General features: G+C 37.9%; 1 pseudogene; it reads right to left on the bottom strand.

Moving 5' to 3' along the window:
* Positions 1-2,488: 2,488 nt before the first annotated feature.
* Positions 2,489-3,583, bottom strand: LOC149195301 (protein ALTERED XYLOGLUCAN 9 pseudogene; annotated as a pseudogene).
* Positions 3,584-5,086: the final 1,503 nt, after the last annotated feature.

The following is a 5,086-nucleotide window of genomic DNA, read 5'->3' as shown; positions in this document are numbered from 1 at the left end:
ATGGAAAAAGTATCCTGTTTTTTTTTTGTGAAGTGTCACCATCCTCCTTGACTACAAGTGAAAGACTATGCCTAATTCCATTCTATGAGGAAATTAAGCAGAGTCGAATTGATTCTAAATATGATTCGATCCTAAGTCAAACTCATCAATTTGATTCGTAATGAGGACTCAAACTCACAAGTCAAACATTAGTTAGATTGACTTGACAAATCTAACTCAAATTGACTTATTATGTCCAAAATCCATATTGTTTTGTAGTATGTACCATCATATGTATTTTGAAATGCATTAGAATTGAAAATTTGCATTATATGTAAAATGTTGACTTCCATATTAATGAGAAATATCATTGTTTTTATTTCTCAAGCTTCTCCCAAACCATGGTGATGAATGAAAATTTATAAGCCACTCCTCACATGCCATGGTGATGATTGAAAAATAATAAGTGGCATTTTCCAAGGCATGGTAAGAAGGCAAGTGCATATAAGCATGAAGTAATGTTCCAGCCCTGCAATCCTGGGCTATAAGAAGATATAAAAAAGAAATGAAATGATAGTTCTTGGTATAGAAGAGAGCTGTTCCTGCATTTTTAAATGGACATGGATGACTACAGTCAAATTTTAAGTTTCAACACTGGGTTTCTATGCAGATTCCACGAAAAAATGTGTAAGCATAAGCTTTTGAGCCCACACCCCTGACATTTCAGTGGTGATTGTAAATTTCTAAGTGGTGTCTTCCAAATCATAGTATGCATAACCATCTTGTGTGAACTAAGGCTTTCTCCGAAAAAAAAAAAATGAAGTGTTGTATCCAAGAGTGCACTTGAGAACTTGTGTTGTGGAAAAGTCTATATAATTTGAACTGATGGTAGAATTGTTGATGGTGGGTACGTGGGTGAAAAATGTACTACTCTAAGAAGACAGGCTCTACAACTTCGGATGTCTTGTAGTTATTTTGGTTAATGTAATTAAAATCACATTTTGACATGAAAGGATCAAGTTAGCATACCTTGGTCGTAAGATGAATATGAGATCTGCAATTTCAATAACATGAAATCCCAAAACTATTGAAAATAATTTTATTCTTAGTTGTATAAAGAAGTAAATTCATGTGTTCCATTAAGGATACTTCATATTTGAAGCTCTACTAAAATTAGTGTAATTATATAATTCTATATTGGATTTTATGGTCTTGATCAAATGCAGCTTTGTCAGTGAGCACATTGAAACACTAGAGGAAATTGACATGGAATACAAAGAATTGGCCCTTCAATCTAGTATTGTGAACTGGGAGTGTGTGCCAGCATTGGGATGTGAACCTACCTTTGTTTCAGATTTGGAAGATGATGTAATTGAGGGGCTTCCTTATGTTGGAGCAAAGGCTGTGTCAAATCTTGAGGCTCACCAGGTATATAAAAACACTGAAAGCCATGTTCAATCTTTATGCTTACTGCTTTACTTTTTTTCATTTTGGATTACTAATGGAATTTGGGATGATAAAACCCCAAAATATTATCTGGTGTTGCAATATCTTCAGTTTTTTAGAGTGTAGCATAAACCACATGCTATAGTTCTTTTTCATGTTCTAGCATAACTAGACTAGCGGTTGATTACATTGACACTTATTTGTTGTACAGACGTTGGTTCTAAATCTGAAAAAAACAACTAACTGTGTGGATATATAAATTTAATCCCATGCACTTGGCATTCAAACTTGTTTCTGGCCAAAATCAAAATTGATAAGGGGCAACCTCCAAGCCGTGGTGACTATATCTCTGTGACTAGGGGAGTTGTCTCAAGGGTAGAACTGACACAATATGTGTATGGGGCTTCTCATCTTATGGCTATATAGGTTGATGTAACTATCAACCTAGGTAACAGTGGAGGCCCAACAATTATGAAAAGGTTGCTAGTGTAGCTTTCCAAAACCTGTTCGAGGAAGATTAGCACTTAATAAAATAGAGGTGAAATACATCGAATTGAATGGTCATAGAAATAAACTATCAACATAGCAGAAAATAATAAAAATAAGTTCTTCATGTGTTGCTATGTGCAGGTGTGGGTACAAGAGCAGGTATAACATGGATGAAAATCCTTCTAAATTCATCTTCAATGATGTGGTAATTTTCCATTGTGAAGGAGGGTGTTGTCACATGATACATCACAGGTGTAGTCGATGGAGGGGTCAAAGAATCCATTCAGCTCTGATAAAAATGGAATCAAAACGTATCGAGTTGAATGTTAAAGATAACAATGATCGATGATTTGATTAAGAGGAGATCAATAAAACAAAATTGAATGGTTCAACAAAGTGAAGGGCGGGTAACATTATTCTAGTGAAGAGGGTAAGCCTTCTTTCAAGAATCAGAAGGAATCGGTTATCTCTGGACCGGAAGGAATGTTAGACAATTAGTAATTTACTTTGGCCATCCAATGTCATTGAATTTGCACAAACTGATTTGGCAAGCACACTCCCCATCCACACAAGGTCAAAATTTCACTTGTTGGGACTTGACCAGAAGAGCATTCAACATTATCTGCACAACAGCTTCATACACAGCACCCTTGTAATGCATCCCATCATCTATGCAATCGGGTCCACAACCTCTGCTTAAGCTCTCGATGTTAAGCAGTATGAGTGGCCCTCTCGTGGACAGCAAAAGCTTGCTATTATGGAGTTCTTTGGCATAAGCATCACACATATCTTTGGTCATATTCTGCCTATTTACCTCTGTGTTCAACATACCATTAATTAGAATCGAAATGCCAAGCCAGAACATATGGGATGCTTGAACCACAACACGATCAGCATCAAACCCTTCGGTGCCAAAATGTGGAGACAGAGGCAGGATAGAGACAACAGAATTCTGCAGTCTCCACAGTGCTTTACCATAATGACTAGCATTGGTGACGTGAAGCATATGCCAAAGTCCTGTTCCCATGACCAGAACATCAGGATACCTACCGCCATGGTGAACATTCCCCAAAAATATGGTTAAATTCACTGCAAAAGGTGCCCAAATAAAATCTACCTTTAGCCCTCTTTCCTCCAACACAAATTCATAATCACTATGTTGTTTGAAAATATTCTTTGAGATGGATTCAGTGGATTCCAGTATCAGTTCTAACAGTGAGAGAGCCAGGCACCGAGCCTCTGAATCCCCGGCAACGGCAATCAATGAGCCATTGAGGAGATCCAGAGTATCGGTCTTGTTCAATCTTTGAAACCCACATCCAGATTCAATAGCCTGAGCATTCCAATGCCATGTTCTGGATCCATTGAATGATGAACTATTATTATCATCAAAACCCTTGTTCTCCTCCCAATCTACTTCATGGAGGACTAACTCACAGGGCATTGGGGAATTTGACTTATCTAAGCTAGGAGATGACGTAAACGAAGAACAAATATCGGAAATACTTGGAAAATAGGGTATGAGATGAACCCCTACCACTAAGGTTATGAAGAGAGCATGTGCTAAAGAAGAACACTTTGTTTTGGCTGAGGTGTCACCCCACCATCCCCATTGGAGGAACAGAACAATGCAGGCTGCCAATATGCCCTGCTGGATGCCACCAACCATGGTTTCTCTTCAATTTTATTGAATTTCTGGATCTGGGCACATCTTCAAGGGCTCCAAACCAAAATCGTTTGTGTGATCGGAGATGTTGGTCAGTACTATGACTTGCATCGATGAATGACTCGATCTTGAGATGTACTCGCACTGCGCCTTTGAAAATATGGTCAAACCAATCAAGCTTTTGCTAGTGGAAGAAATAGCAGAGTCAAACCAAATGCGAATGGAATACAGAGTCCTATCATAAGTGAAGGCTAGTAGCTGTGGGTGGGGATTCACATCAAATGACAAGGACACTTTGGGTATGAATTGCGGGTTTAGTGGGTTTTGGGTCCAGATTTTGAACCAAAGCTCTGATACCATGTGTAAAGGCCTAATTCCAATTATTAGAGCTTCAATCTATTACACATTAACAGATCTATTTTTTTTTTGCTGATTAAAGTAATAAAAGGAGTTTGCTGACCTTTTCACATAGCTTTAAACATTTAACATCTTATCATTTTATGATAAGCAACATAAATTAAGGTGAGTATTCCATCAACTTAATAAAAGTAGTCCATGGCAAAATACCTGTTCCGGCGGTTGATGATGATACCTTTGTCTTATAGCTCTTGCTGAACGCTCCTTCTCACCAACCCAACCAGATTTACCTCCCAGCCAACTAGGAAATAAATTCCTAGCCCAGGAAACATCCACAGGTTCCCTAGCCCTCCGTGCTCAAGTCCAACCAGATATAGTGTGTCCTCAAGAAGAATGTGCAAAACTAGATAATGATACTTTCCTCCTCTCAAACCCAAGAAACCTCCACAGGTTTCCAAGGTCTCCCAAAATCATGACAAGGCCAAACAATCACAACCAACCCCCACAATCCTAAGCAAGACTCCAACCCCCCCCCCTTTTCTTCCTTCCCCCTTCCCTTTTTATACCCTCCTTCCCTTCTCCATCTCAACCACCTCTCATTAATGTCATTAAATTCTCTTCCATCCTTACAATTGACTTCTCTTCTCCCAAGTAAGATAGGGGTACATTTGGAAATGTGACATGAATATAAAATTGAGAATTTAATGGGAAAGGATCATGTCTTCTCCCAAGTAAATCTGAAAAGTACATTTGGGAATGTGAGGTGAATATATATATATATATATATATATATATATATATATATTGATAATTAAATGGAGAGGACTGTGTCTTCTCCCAAGTAAATGTGAGGGTACATTGGGGAATTTGAAATGTAATTACATGGAGGGGACCATGTCTTCTCCTTAGTAAATGTGAGGGTACATTGGGGAATGTGAAATGAATATATATATTGATAATAAGATGGAGAGGACTATGTCTTCTCCCAAGTAAATGTGAGGGTACATTGGGGAATGTTAGATGTAATTACATGGAGAGGACCATGTCTTCTCCTTAGTAAAGGTGAGGGTACATTGGGTATGTGAAATTAATACATATATTTTGAAATAATGGAAGGAGACCATATCCTACCTAATATTCAATTTGAGA

Source organism: Pinus tabuliformis, chromosome 2_2, assembly GCF_031772625.1.
Source record: "Pinus tabuliformis cultivar Carrire ecotype Pingquan chromosome 2_2, CPIR1, whole genome shotgun sequence".
Lineage (NCBI taxonomy): Eukaryota > Viridiplantae > Streptophyta > Pinopsida > Pinales > Pinaceae > Pinus > Pinus tabuliformis.
The sequence above is the reverse complement of the archived record's forward strand: the minus strand, read 5'-3'. Positions and strand labels throughout refer to the sequence as shown.